Below are 16700 nucleotides of genomic sequence, written 5' to 3'. Positions count from 1 at the left end.
CTCTTTTAGACAGAGAAAGCACACATTCTATTAGTTCTTTTGAGATATTGTGTGTTCACAAAATCTTAGCAGAAAATAATCCTCGGGTCTTGAAAGATGAGCCAGAATCCTCAAAAAAACCCTCTGGCAGAACCTACCTACAGTAAAAAAAAAACGGCTGGCAGTGAATGTGTTAATACTCTTATGTTAAGCAGCTGGTTTGTGTTGTTTTGACATAGTTAATGTTGTAACCTTTATAAATGATGTTTACTGTTAACACGTTCACTGCCGTCGACGAGATATCTCGTCAAAAAAAATCCAACGGTTGACTGCCGTCGACGAGTTATCTTTTTTTGACGGTGCGACGTGGATCCAAGCCCCCTACGTCTCCTATAAAAATATGGGAGCCACCGAACGTGTACAACCCATTCCACCGACCCACTAAGTGGCGACAGTGCTCTCCAGACTAGAAAAAGCAGAGCAAAAACAGCAGAAAATAGCGTGAGGAAAACGGAGGAAGGAGGAGGAAAACACGGCGAAAACGCTTTCGCTTTCGCGCTGGAGCTGGCGCACAACATGGGGGGTCCTAAAATACACTCTGGGTGCAACACACGCAGCAGAAAGCTCAAAAGCCCAGAATCGCACGGGAGGGGGGTGGGGGTGCTGTTATGGAGGAAATTACTGTTCCCGATCCAGACTCGCCCGACGCCAGGCAGCACAGACAGGCAGCAGAGACTCGCTTGTGACACACGGAGCCACGGAGGGAGGAGGAGAACACCCACAGAGGGAGGAGTTTGAAGGAGAGGGGGGTGGGGGTGCTGTTATGGAGGAAATTACTGTTCAGAACTAATTGTTTAGATGTCTGATGTCTTACTGATGCCAAAAATAAATGGTTAAAGTGACTGTTCTGCCTGTTCTATCGAATTTCACAAAAATGCAATTATCTCAGCTTTCCTTCTCAGACGCTGAAACCATGCTGTATTCAACTGCTAATGCCTACATAACTACTAACTCTACAAACTAACTCTTTTAGACAGAGAAAGCACACATTCTATTAGTTCTTTTGAGATATTTTGTGTTCACAAATTCCTAGCAGAAAATAATCCTCGGCTCTTGAAAGATGAGCCAGAATCCTCAAAAAAACCCTTGGCAGAAGCTACCTACAGTAAAAAAAAAAACTGTTGGCAGTGAATGTGTTAATATTGACATAGTTAATGTTGTAACCTTTATAAATGTTGTTTACTGTTAATACTGTTGTGTTAAGCAGCTCGTTTGTGTTGATGTTGACATTTTCATCTTCTACGCATCACTTTCTAACGTTACGCACTATTACTCAGCAAACATTTCCTCGATCTGTGTCGATGTTATCGTATCCAATCGACGTCGGTTCAAGATGTGACTTTAATATTATCATTTGCTGGAATGAAAACATCTTAATGAGATGGTGATTTCTAGCAAATCATATTTTAGAGTGTGTATCTGAATAAATACTCACAGGAAGCATTTCTGCCTTTATTTTGACCATTTGCCGACATGAAAATATAAATCTTTGGGGAAAATATTGATACTTTGTTAGCTTGAAAGGGAGGCAATATTGATGTGAATGCATTTCTGCATCTCTTTACAGAACAGGAGGCACAGTGGCACTCTGGTATGACAATTTGAGATGTCCCTCCTGACAACACTGATTCTAGACTGACCGGGATGCAGAACTGAGTCCGAAGCAACAGCATCGTGACAAACTGCAGGTGCCAGGTGATCTAAACCACGCTATGTTATTGTAACAGACTGTATACCAGAGACCATTATGTTATTGTAACAGACTGTATACTAGAGACCATTATGTTATGGTAACAGACTGTATACCAGAGACCATTATGTTATTGTAACAGACTGTATACCAGAGACCATTATGTTATGGTAACAGACTGTATACCAGAGACCATTATGTTATTGTAACAGACTGTATACCAGATACCATTATGTTGTTGTAACATACTGTATACCAGAGACCATTATGTTGTTGTAACAGACTGTATACCAGATACCATTATGTTGTTGTAACAGACTGTATACCAGAGACCATTATGTTATTGTAACAGACTGTATACCAGAGACCATTATGTTGTTGTAACAGACTGTATACCAGAGACCATTATGTTATGGTAACAGACTGTATACCAGAGACCATTATGTTATTGTAACAGACTGTATACCAGAGACCATTATGTTATGGTAACAAACTGTATACCAGAGACCATTATGTTATGGTAACAGACTGTATACCAGAGACCATTATGTTATTGTAACAGACTGTATACCAGAGACCATTATGTTATGGTAACAGACTGTATACCAGAGACCATTATGTTATTGTAACAGACTGTATACCAGAGACCATTATGTTATGGTAACAGACTGTATACCAGAGACCATTATGTTATGGTAACCACACTTCTTCAGAGGAACCACAGAAGGGGGAAGATATGCACTGTAACCCCATCCGGGGCAGATCAACGCCGACTGCTGTGTTGATGTTAGCTTAGCTTCTAGCTATTAGTTAAATAATTATATTTACAACCATAATGAACCGTGATCTGACAGAAAAAGTGTCATTTAGAGAGCGTGTGCAGCATGCCCCGCACTCGCCGCAGGCTCTCGTTATAGCCTGTTTGAGGAGACTACCGGTACTCGGAGCTAAAATCTTCCGTGGGCATCCGAATGAAGCCAAACTATTTCGGTGAGTAAAACATAATATTTTAAGCTGGAAATGAGGACCGTGGTGTAAAAAACCGAAATTCTCCTTTAATTCCTCTGCGATTTTAATACTGGTGTATGGGTTTTATCTAGGGCTGTCAATCGATTAAAATATTGAATCGCGATTAATCGCATGATTGTCCATACTTAATCGCGATTAATCGCAAATTAATCACCAAATTTTTTATCTGTTCTAAATCTACCTTAAACCGAGGTACCTTAAACATGGGAGCTTTGTGCAAAGATGCACTGTTGTATTAATATGGGTAGTAGCTATTATCATTAGTATGGGTAAGTATTTGGCCATTGGTAGATTGTTATTATTGCTACTAGTTACTGGGAATACACATCTCTCAGGCTGCACTGTGTAAGTTAACCGTGCTATCCAGGAGCAGCTGCATGCCAGCTCTCTCTCCACCTCTCGCTTTCTCTCTCTCTCTCCCGATCTCCGTTGGTCTCTCTCTGACTCTGGTCTGATCGCCCTCCCGTCTTTCTCACTGTCTGTCTGTCTGTCTCGCTTTCTCTGCCTCTCTCTCTAGTCCCCCCCCCCCCCCCCCCCCCGCTCTCCGTCTGTGTGTGTGTGTGTGTGTGTGTGTGTGTGTGTGTGTGTGTGTGTGTGTGTGTCTCTGCAACGGTCTGATCGTGCTGAGGCGCTCTGTCTTTCTCTCCCTCACCCAAAATAAGGTAAAGTAAAGTCCCAACGATTGTCAAACACCTGAGTGTGCGAAATTTGAAAACAGCTGACTGAGTGTGTGAAATTTGTTCTCCGCATTTGACCCATATCCCCTGGGGGAGCGGTGAGCGGCAGCAGTGCCGCGCTCGGGAATCATATGGTGATCTAACCCCCCAATTCCAACCCTTTGATGCTGAGTGCCAAGCAGGGAGGCAAATGGGTCCCATTTTTATAGTCTTCTGTATAACTCGGCCGGGGATCGAACTCACAACCTCCCAGTCTCAGGGTGGACACTCAAACCACAATGCCACTGAGCTGGTGACAAAATGTGGGACACTTTCTAAATTTTAAGCTGAACTTGCCATTATACCCATTTTCTTCCTCCTTTTCTGCTCACGGAGATTTCTTTCTGCTTGCTATCAACGTTACTGCTTCATGATTTCCCAAACTAAATGGCGCGTTTATAAAAAATAGTGGCTTTAAACGGAATTTGCGTTAACGCGTTATTATCGCGTTAACTTTGACAGCCCTAGTTTGATCTATTCATTGTGTATTTTTTAACATCTGTCACAAATAAATAAATAAATTCATAAATGCCATAACATGCTGCGCCCATGGCGCATCGTCTCCAGAGTCTCCACCCTAGAAACCGAGTGTTCGCAGCGCACGAGTTTGCTGATTTTAAGAAAGTGAATTATATGAGATGTCTGTTGGACAGCAGCACTTTTACTGCATTTCAATTCACATGAATGAAACGTTAATATTTCTTCAGTAGGTTTTAGTCTTCAGAGAACTATTTGGATCCTACAATCACTGCTTCAGCTACATTCTTCTTATTAGTAGGATTGTTTTTGTGGGTGTTCCCCGTCTTACCTTCTGTCTCTGTTTGATGATGTCAGAGCTGATTGGCAGAGAAGAAGAGACATCTGGCAGAGGAGGAGAGGAACGCTGTCAAGATGAATTCTTCAGAAGAGGTGAGACAAAAATATCACTGTTGTATCACTGATGTTGCCACACACACACACACACACACACACACACACACACACACACACGCTCTGCCCTGATTCTGTCTTTATATCTTTTTATGGAAACAGAAAGACACCAGTGGACCCAGACGTCACCGCTGTGATCAGTGTGACAAAACATTCACAAGACTTCAGCTGTTAAAGCGACATCAGAGAGTTCACTCAGGAGAGAAGCCTTACTCCTGTCAGGAGTGTGGGAGCTGTTTCAGTCAGTTAGGTAGCCTGAAAACACACCAACGCATCCACACTGGAGTTAAACCCTACAGCTGTGACCAATGTGGGAGCTGTTTCAGTCGGTTAGGTAGCCTAACATCACATAAACGCATCCACACTGGAGTTAAACCCTACAGCTGTGACCAATGTGGGAGCTGTTTCAGTCAGTTAGGTGACCTAAAAACACATCAACGCATTCACACTGGAGTTAAACCCTACAGCTGTGACCAATGTGGGAGCAGGTTCAGTCAGTTAGGTAGCCTAACAACACATAAACGCATCCACACTGGAGTTAAACCCTACAGCTGTGACCAATGTGGGAGCAGGTTCAGTGAGTTAGGTAGCCTAACATCACATAAACGCATCCACACTGGAGTTAAACCCTACAGCTGTGACCAATGTGGGAGCAGGTTCAGTCGGTTAGGTAGCCTAACAACACATAAACGCATCCACACTGGAGTTAAACCCTACAGCTGTGACCAATGTGGGAGCAGGTTCAGTCGGTTAGGTAGCCTAACATCACATAAACACATCCACACTGGAGTTAAACCCTACAGCTGTGACCAATGTGGGAGCAGGTTCAGTCGGTTAGGTAGCCTAACAACACATAAACGCATCCACACTGGAGTTAAACCCTACAGCTGTGACCAATGTGGGAGCAGGTTCACTCGGTTAGGTAGCCTAACATCACATAAACGCATCCACACTGGAGCTAAACCCTACAGCTGTGACCAATGTGGGAGCAGGTTCAGTCGGTTAGCTCACCTAACATCACATAACGCATCCACACTGGAGCTAAACCCTACAGCTGTGACCAATGTGGGAGCAGGTTCAGTCGGTTAGCTCACCTAACATCACATAACGCATCCACACTGGAGCTAAACCCTACAGCTGTGACCAATGTGGGAGCAGGTTCAGTCGGTTAGCTCACCTAACAACACATAAACGCATCCACACTGGAGCTAAACCCTACTACTGTGTCCGCTGTAAGAAAGTGTTCAGACACTCAAATACTGTGAAGAAACACCGCTGCATCTAACCTGCTGAAGAGCGCCTCCACTGTCCGCAGCAGGAACAAGCTTCTCTCTGTCCTATACGAGGGAGCAGGATGTTGGTAAACAAACGGCTTCAACAGACTTCCGGGTGCAACTGCTGTTTCTTTTAAACAGCAGTTCAAGGTGAAACCATGCCCTCTTTAAACTGTAATGACTCGTTCATACTTTAAGCTAGAGACACTCCATTCATGAGTCACCACTTTTAGGACTCTATAATATTAATTCAGCTTTAATTGATCTTTTGCATTGTTTGAGATTTCACGGAAAAATAAAAACTCCACAAACTGAATAAAAATCCAAGACAGCAGAGAAAGGTTAAATCTGCTGTTACACAGCCTTTAATGGGACCCATATGGAGCCACCCTTGAGTGTGTCTCACTCTAGCAGGCTGGACTTTTTACTAAATTCACACATTTTAACACTGCAACAGTTCACACAACTTTAACACTATATACATAGAACCCTATAGCTACTTCTGCTCTCACTCAGAATGTCAAAATATAAGCGATGTGATGCATAGTTTTTGAGATATTAACGTTTGTTTGGCACAAGCTTTTCAGCTTTATTTCATACCGCAGTGGCACCCAGAAGTGTTTTTGTTTTTTGTTGTGATGTCACGCTGATTCCTCCTATAGGACACCAGTGATATTCAACTAGAGAGACAAAGTGACCGCCTACTTCCTGCTTCAGCACTGAGATTTTCATCCGCCATTTATTTTCCCACACACATTTCATAAAATGTGTATAAAAATTGTTTTACTGGTTCAAACCAAACGCTACAGATTTATTTAGAAACAGGAGAGATCGCATAACATTTCACTGGGACCAAAACGTAAAAAAATGCGGGTTTAAAGAACATATTTTTTCGATGTTTTTCTTCTCTGGTACAGTGCTGAAGCAGGAAGTGACGTTCCACTTTGCCACTCTCTTGCAGGCTGGGGCCAGATGCGGCCTGCCAAGTGGCCCCCCAAACATTTTCTAATTCACAATGAAAACTAACATTAAATCAAGTTTGACTGAGCTCCAGCTGAATTGTCAAATATCGCCGCCTGCTCGCAGTGTTGTTGGGGGTAACGCCTTACAAAAGTAACATACTGCATTACATGTAATCATGTACATCACATGTAGGCCTACATCACTGAGGATACGTCCCAGTTATGCATCCATGCGATGTTTTTTCTTTATTAGTTAGCCTGGCTTAGCCAGTGACTCATAGGAATAGACTACGTGACAACCAGGAAAGACTAGTGACTACTGGAGAGTCAGTTGACAGCCGGAACAGGGACGGCACCCGGGTAGCAGTATGGGTTAGCTCCCCAGCCTGCGTCTTCCGTGAGGAAGAAGCCCAACAACCCACGAGAGGCCTTTTAGGAGGGCCATTCAAGCCGCAAGTGGAGACTGCAGTGCCACCAAGTACTGGTACTGCATGGTATCCACCAAGATACCATCACCTCGGAATGAGATGTTTGGAGCGGGGGAGTCTGGTGCAGCGCACAGGTCGTAGACCTGGTGAGACGAGGGAGGAGCCCGGCCGGGTGGCAACCCACAGAGCCCGGTCCCTCTACGTACCAGAGCCCTCCCCCTCCCCCTCCCCCGGCAGAGTAGTTCCGGAGCAGCGGATTGAGTGGCCCTGACCGCGTGACCACCTTCGACCCTTCCTGGAGGGCTGACTGTGGGTAGCTACTGGGACGTAAGTTGGGGCTTGGCCAGCCCCGGCTGGGTCACCTGGGCGAGGGTGTATGATGTTGCGAGACCCGAAACATCCTATGACCCCAGGGTACATCACTGAGGATACGTCCCAGTTATGCATCCATGCAATGTTTTTTCTTTATTAATATATCACTTTTACCAGTAACTCACTATTCAAACTTATTACTTATAGGAGTTCAGTAATATTATACCAGTTACTTTGTCAAGTTACACAAGTTACACATTTATTTACTTTTTCAAAGCATATATTTGAATAAAGATACAATCATTTCCTAATCAAATTGTGTTTTGTTTATGCAAATAACCACTATAGATGACAATAACAAAGGAAAAGGATAACATTTAGAATTTTTGGATGGTTTACAATGACTTCAAGAAGGTTGAAATTATTTTCCGGGGTATTCAGTGGTGACGATGTCATTCTGCTACTGCTGTTATTTTGGTGAAAGTAATGCAAATGTAGTGTAATAAGTAATGAGTTACTCTAGTCAAATGAAAGTAACTAGTATGTAGTATATTACATTTTGCTATGTGAAAACATGTTATTAAAATGTACCCGTAGGCCTAATCTGTACACTAAAAGTCTCAGAAAAATGTGGAGGTGTTGTTATTTATAGGTTTTTTTGCATTTCTTTTCTTTGTCTGGCTTGAGACCAAATTGGGTACATGGCCTAAAATAAGTTTGACCCCTGCCCTAAAGAGTTTTTGTTTGAGACAGCAGAGCCGTATGTCTTGGACAAGTCCAAGATATTTATAATTCTTTGTATAGTTCAGCTCCTTATCCCCAAATTGAAATGGAAAAACACTTGTATGCTTGTTTGGGTTTTTAACATGCATCATTTCCTACACCAATTATCTGCACGTTAACATCTTTTGTAAATCAACTTGTGTTTCTGTCATCATAATAATGTCATCGGCATAAAGAAGAATGCTAATGTCTTCCTCTCCACACTTAACCCCACACTCACAGCGTCGTTGTACCCGGCTTATATTACCCAGATTATAATTATATACAAAGTGGGTTGAAAATCAGCAAAGCAAGTCATACAGTAGTCTACTAAACTCAAAACATTTGTTAAACAAATCAAACAGAATTTGGGATAACTTCAGTGATTTCCCAATTTGGTAACACTTTCTCTGAAGCCCATGTCGATAACGCATTATAAACATGCTTATAATGCGTTATAATCTGCTAAAGCACTATACTTATTATAGTCATAAGCACTCATAAATGTTCATAATGCTGTATAACTATAATCATAACACAGTATAAAGCATTTTATATTGACTTATATAAGGTCAAGTACTATACATTATAATTGCTGGTAATTCACAGATTTTTTTTCCGGCAAGGATCATATAATTCTCATACTAATACATTATAATAAATTATATAATGCATTATAATCACTGTTATAATGCATTACAATGTAATTATAACTTACTCTAAGTGGTCATTGTACAGTATGCTTTAAGTAAAGACAGTGAAATAATCCTGAGGTTAGGTATTATAGGCAGATGATCTAATACATTACAAACTGGTTATAAGTCAGTACTGTAAGTGGTCATTGCCTTGGTCGAGTCCAAGTCGAGACCAAGACCGGGGGGAGTTGAGAGTCAGACTCTTGTTAAATACCCCACAGCCCTGGTTGAAAGATGTAAGTATGAGCAGCCAGAGACATTAGTTTTGGTTAAATTGGACAGCAGGGGGCGCCAAAGTGTTGGGAATAACACAAAAAGTATATTACCAGTCAGTCTCAATTCTAGAACACACACCACACAGTTAATGGTTGGAGGAAGGGAAAATGCATATTGGCTGAAATGATCAAATACATATTACAGTCTCTAAGGACAAACACACACGACCTTCTCTGCTTGCAGCAGGGCGGCCTGGAGCACTGATCCACAAACTGGGGTCCAGTGATCCCCAGGTTTTCAAGAGGTCCCTGCAAAAGAACAATCAGCTTAACATCACTGCTATATTTCATTGACTACATATAAGATCATGTGAATGACTGTTTGTTACTGATTGAGTTTCAGTCTCCATTGTTATCATTCCACTACAGCAGAGACATCAATCTCTCGGGTTGGCTCCTAAAAATCTACAGTTGTCTAAGGTGTATTAATCTGGGAGCCTTGACATAAAAACGATTGGGAACTAATGAATTATGTGTTTAAATTATGTGTTATTCATTTAACAGTAATATCAAACCTGTCCATGGAGACATTTAATAGCATTAATGTGGATTTTGTTTGTTTGTTTGTTTTCCCTGTTGTTGTTGTTCATCACAGTTTGTCTCAATACATATCTCATCTGTGTTAGGCACACACACATAGGTCTATTCTGGGGGAAGAAAATGTTGGCAATCTGGCTTTTGGGCATTTTGCCTGCATCTTTGTATGTGGATGGATTATTAATTCTCAATGCATTGTCGTATGCCGTCGCTCACATGTTCTGTTTAAAGTATATATAGGGAAATACTTCATATATGTTGATCAGAGTTGTGATTAAAAGGTTCCGTGGGCCCAGAAGATGTTCAGACTTCAAAGTGATTCTGAAGTGTGGGAAGAGCTGAACTCGAGAGTTGCAATTCTCTCAGCAACCACAGGGGCATGGATGCTCATAAGAGAACTGGCTATGTACAAATGGAGGCATATAAAACAACTGGGAGACAAAAAAAGGGGGGGGGGGCAGGTAAATAAAAAAGTATACCTGAAATGATTGTTGGGTGTTGTGGTGTGTGTGTAGAGTCAATTCAGTAATGTTATGTCAAAGTGAATAGTCTCATACATGTGATGTGTTGTTTTAGTCTCCAACACAGTCTGAGTTGTAACTTGAGAAGTCAGCTCAGTTAAATTGAACAAACTGTTGATTTTCAGCAGGCTAATTTAATTTAGGTTTGATCTGGACCGAGCCCAACTCCACCGAGGGGAGGCGCAGCGTGCAGTCCGGCTCCACGCGCGGCGATCAAGTTATCCCTCTCAAGGGTTTGTGGGTCCAGCGAGCAAGTCGGCTCTTTGTGGGGGGGGGGGAGCTGGAGCTCATCCAGGCAGCAAACATCCTCCATCTCTGGGAGGCCAAGTTGAGCTGATAGTGGAGGGGGGAGGGAGGGGGTGGTGGTAGTGGAGATGTCTGAAGGTGTGAGTTTGCAGTGGAGATGTCTGAAGGTTTGAGTTTGCAGTGGAGACGTCTGAAGGTTTGAGTTTGCAGTGGAGATGTCTGAAGGTTTGAGTTTGCAGTGGAGATGTCTGAAGGTTTGAGTTTGCAGTGGAGACGTCTGAAGGTTTGAGTTTGCAGTGGAGACGTCTGAAGGTTTGAGTTTGCAGTGGAGACGTCTGAAGGTTTGAGTTTGCAGTGGAGACGTCTGAAGGTTTGAGTTTGCAGTGGAGATGTCTGAAGGTTTGAGTTTGCAGTGGAGACGTCTGAAGATTTGAGTTTGCAGTGGAGACGTTTGAAGGTTTGAGTTTGCAGTGGAGACGTCTGTGGAAAAGTACTGGCAAGGATGTATTGGCAACAGCAAGTGGGTCGCCGTGACCTCGCCAGACGATTGTTGAATCCAGGCCTGCGTCAACATGAGGAAAAGCTAACGGCCTCTGTGCTGAATGTTCCATCTGGTCTCTTGTTTTGGCAAAAACAAGGAGGATGTTGAAACATTCCTCCAGAAGAGATGGATGGGGGAGATATAGCTTTTGGGTTTGAAGGGAAAGTTTAGTCTTCTCTTTTTAAGGAAACGTGTTGACTCTGATGGACTTTGTGCATCATGGCAATGTGGGCAGCCAGAGTCTATCAGACTGACCACTAATATGACTCTACGACAGACAGCAGATATGTCAGGGTTCTTTACAGTCCAACTGATGTGACAATGGAATTGGAGATGATTGATTGTAGGTGTCCAGATGACATTTGGGCTAATAATAATAATAATAATAATAATAAAGGTAATAATAATAATAATAATAAAGGTAATAATAATAATAATAATAATACATACTGTAGCTGCATATGAGACATCGTCAGACTGTAAATAATGACAGAAGGGGCGAGACATCCCCTCTACAGCAGAAACTCTGAAATATGGGACGTCTGTCCCAGAGTCATATTAGTCGTCAGACTGATGACTGACTCTGGGTGCCCAGATTGTGTGCATGGCAATAACGCCTTGGGCAGACATCTCCCAGAATGAGATCTCTTGGCTAAGTGTCTTTTCATCTCATCTCCTGGTCAATAAATATTCATCTTTGTTTTTTCTTTCTTCTAAATGATGCTGGGCTCAAGTCTATCATAACATTGGTGAGAGTTTTACATTTGATGTGCGACAGTGGCTGGCTGGAAAACAGAAGCTCCAGCATGGCAGGTGGATGCTCTAGTGAGGAGGCTGAAGCGCATGGTGCACTGGTGTCTGTCGCTAGAGCATCTCTTTATGATCTAGTTGGTAGAGCATCAAGTGCATGTGGATGCGTGTTGAACGGTAGAGAAATGTCAGGTTTATGGCTATCTCAATCAATCAATCAATCAATCAATTTCATATTTATATAGCACCAAATCATAACAACAGTTATCTCAAGCCGTTATGTAGAATATGAACGTTTCTGAACGAAAATATGTCACATATCAACATTTGTAGATAGAGGTTAGTGTGTCAGGAGGACTTAACAACATGGTATTCCATATAGCCTACAGTACATTTCCAGAATTTTGCAAAGTTTTCAAGAGCTGTAAAAGATTATTTTCCAGACCTGTGGAGGAAGCCTGACCAAACCAGGGCAGTGTCTAATTCTCATTATAAAATGGCTCTCTCAAATCAAGCAATCTGATTGGTTCACAGCCATTGTATAATTCCAGTAACCGAGTTCAATAACCCATGGCCATGGGTTATTGGTTGCCATGGCAACTCTCTTACTAAGAGAGTAATAATAAGGCTTACCTCAAATGACAACGTAGAAAAAAAAAATGGCGGAGACAGCTGTCAGATCCTTGTGAATCGATCTTCGCTTATAACTTTACTCATACTTCGCAGAAAATGATGTTTTGTACAAGAATAGATGCGGGCTAATGTCTTCTTTGCAAAAGAAAGGCTGTTAACTCCGCATTTAACCCCGCATTTAACCCCGTAACGTTAGTTGGTGTCGGGCAAGCCAAACAGCTTTCTCCTGATCTGCTGTATGGAGCGTCACTACTGCTTCAAGTCTTTGTACAATGAGTCATTATGGACGCATGATGGCGCAACTCTCTTACTAAAAGGCTTTGAAAACAAAATGGCGGAGACACCTTTCAGATCCTTGTGAATCGATCTTCGCTTATAACTTTACTAATACTTCGCAGAAAATGATGTTTTGTACAAGAATAGACGCGGGCTAATGTCTTAACCCCTCTCTCGCGCGCCCTCACTCTTAACCCCGCATCTCTAAATAAGATGTAACGTTACTTGGTACAGCTCTGGTGTCGGACTTTGCAAAAAGCTCTTAGGTTCGCAGCAAGCGCCAGGATTGGCCAATGTCGACTTCAGTCTCCAGAACGATCCAATCAAATCACCCGCAGGTCTATCTTCTTGCTAGAGGTCCCGCCTTACAGTAGTGTTTCAACTGACTCTCAGAATACCATGCCAGTCGGACTTATAGTGTTATTATTATTATATTATTATACTTGGAACCCTTTTATAAAAGCAATATAGCACTCGAGCAGCGTGTGTTGTGGAATATATCCCCCTGCTCAGTTGTTATCCCACTCGGCCTGCGGCCTCGTGGGATAACAACTGATCAGGGGGATATATTCACCACAACACACTTGCTCTCGTGATATATTGCTTAAGTATTCCACTCTCTATCCACTGAGCTACAGAGCCACGATGATACTTAAAACAAAACAATGATCTATAGTAAATGCAGCGGTGAGCTGGCTCTATGCAGATAAGATGATCACAAGTCAAATCAGATGGACCTTAATGCTGACACAATAAGACCAGCAGATGAAGATACATAGATATAGACAGACAGAAAGATAGATAGATAGATAGATAGATAGATAGATAGATAGATAGATAGATAGATAGATAGATAGATAGATGGATAGATAGATAGATAGATAGATAGATGGATGGATGGATGGATGGATAGATATATAGATAGATAGATAGATAGATAGATAGATAGATAGATAGATAGATAGATAGATAGATGGATGGATGGATGGATGGATGGATAGATAGATAGATAGATGGATGGATGGATGGATGGATGGATGGATGGATGGATGGATGGATGGATAGATAGATAGATAGATAGATAGATAGATGGATGGATGGATGGATGGATGGATGGATGGATGGATGGATAGATAGATAGATAGATAGATGGATAGATAGATAGATAGATAGATAGATAGATAGGTAGATAGATATATGGATAGATAGATAGATAGATAGATAGATAGATAGATAGATAGATAGATGATATATGCTGTCAATCAAATCCATGGAGAGTGAGTGAACTCTTCAGTGTCCCAGCAAGAACAAATAACAGCTCCACAGCCCCCCCCCCCCTTCTGTACCTCTGGAGTTTCCACATTCCACAGCCATGGCTTCTCACTGTACTCTGCATCGGATGAGGAGTGATGATTGGTTAAGGGAAGTCAAGGAATATCAGGGTAAGCCAATCAGAGGCAGGGTAGGGCGGGTCTTGACAAAAAAATGGGATGCTATCCATAATAACTCCTCAGAGCCGTCTTGCATCGCTGAGGGTGAGTTGTGTGGAAACATACTGCTTTCTTTCTTTTCTGCATTCTTCACTTGTTTTCCTGGGAAATTGAACCGTTGATGTTGTAACCTTTATAAATGATGTTTACTGTTAATATTGACATAGTTAATGTTGTAACCTTTATAAATGTTCTTTACTGTTAATACTGTTATGTTAACCAGCTTTTTGTGTTGTTTTGACATAGTTAATGTAACCTTTATAAATGTTCTTTACTGTTAATACTGTTATGTTAAGCAGCTGGTTTGTGTTGATGTTGACATTTTCATCTTCTACGCATCACTTTCTAACGTTACGCACTATTACTCAGCAAACATTTCCTCGATCTGTGTCGATGTCATCGCATCCAATCGATGTCGGTTCAAGACGTGACTTTAATATTATCATTTGCTGGAATGAAAACATCTTAATGAGATGGTGATTTCTAGCAAATCATATTTTACACTGTGTATCTTAAAAAAAAACTCCCAGGAAGCATTTCTGCCTTTATTTTGACCATTTGCCGACATGAAAATATAAATCTTTGGGGGAAAATATAGATAATTAGTTGTAGCGTGAAAGAGAGGCAATATTGATTAGTGTGAAGACAGCATCACCCCCCCCCCCCCCATCTCAAAAAGCCGCACACAGCTCACGTACGATATAACAATAATAATAATAAAAATAATAATAATAATAAAAATGCTATTTTGACCCTCTGGTCTGATAGTCTGACATTTCCCTCCTGGCAAACACTTCTAGACTGACCGGGACGCAGAACTAAGTCCAAAGCAACAGCATGATGACAAATTGCAGGAGCGAGGTGATCTGCGCTTCACATAATGTTGTTGTAACAGACTGTATACCAGAGACCATTATGTTATTGTAACATACTGTATACCAGAGACCATTATGTTATTGTAACAGACTGTATACCAGAGACCATTATGTTATGGTAACAGACTGTATACCAGAGACCATTATGTTATTGTAACAGACTGTATACCAGAGACCATTATGTTATTGTAACAGACTGTATACCAGAGACCATTATGTTATTGTAATATACTGTATACCAGAGACCATTATGTTATGGTAACAGACTGTATACCAGAGACCATTATGTTATTGTAACATACTGTATACCAGAGACCATTATGTTATTGTAACAGACTGTATACCAGAGACCATTATGTTATGGTAACAGACTGTATACCAGAGACCATTATGTTATTGTAACATACTGTATACCAGAGACCATTATGTTATGGTAACAGACTGTATACCAGAGACCATTATGTTATGGTAACAGACTGTAAACCAGAGACCATTATGTTATTGTAACAGACTGTATACCAGAGACCATTATGTTGTTGTAACAGACTGTATACCAGAGACCATTATGTTATTGTAACAGACGCTATACCAGAAACCATTATGTTATTGTAACAGAATGTATACCAGAGACCATTATGTTATGGTAACAGACTGTATACCAGATACCATTATGTTATTGTAACAGACTGTATACCAGAGACCATTATGTTGTTGTAACAGACTGTATACCAGAGACCATTATGTTATTGTAACAGACTGTATACCAGAGACCATTATGTTATTGTAACAGACTGTATACCAGAGACCATTATGTTATTGTAACAGACTGTATACCAGAGACCATTATGTTATGGTAACAGACTGTATACCAGAGACCATTATGTTATGGTAACAGACTGTAAGCGTTCCAGCTGCACAACGCTGTAATGTAGGCTATTCGGTGACGTCAGACAACTGATTCTCCGTGAAGTCAGGGTAGATTTCTTCCCCCGAATTTACACATTGGGACGACTTTGAGTGGTGTTCCAGTGTACTTTCTCTCATAGGAGAACAGAAAATCCCAGCGTCCGAGTTGTCTGGAATGCAGCATTAGTCCTGTCTGTGTGTCTTTTTCTGTCATACTGAACAGTTCAGATGCAGCCAGGGATGCTCTGTATAGGTTAGGCAGGCATAAACTTTATATAGGCAGACAGAACGTCCGTTACATAATGTCACTATATACTGCAAAGGCTTGAATCAATGGACCATAGCCTCAATCAACATTGTGACAACATTATTTTTATTTTGATGAATTTGAATGTCGTGGGTCCCTAGATTTTTGCGATGTCAAAATAGGGTCACGAGCCAAAAAAGATTGGGAACCCCTGCACTATATAAATCCAATCAATTTAATCACTGGTCCACATTACTGGTTTATTGTGTATTAATTCCTCTGCGATTTTAATACTGGTGTATGGGTTTTATCTAGGGCTGTCAATCGATTCATTAAAATATTGAATCGCGATTATTCGCATGATTGTCCATAGTTAATCGCGATTAATCGCAAATTAATCACCCAATTTTTTATCTGTTCTAAATCTACCTTAAACCGAGGTACCTTAAACATGGGAGCTTTGTGCAAAGATGCACTGTTGTATTAATATGGGTAGTAGCTATTATCATTAGTATGGGTAAGTATTTGGCCATTGGTATATTGTTATTATTGCTACTAGTTACTGG

This window comes from Poromitra crassiceps, assembly GCF_964638095.1.
Source record: "Poromitra crassiceps genome assembly, chromosome: 11".
NCBI classification, from domain to species: Eukaryota; Metazoa; Chordata; class Actinopteri; order Beryciformes; family Melamphaidae; genus Poromitra; species Poromitra crassiceps.
This window is presented reverse-complemented; position numbering follows the sequence as displayed.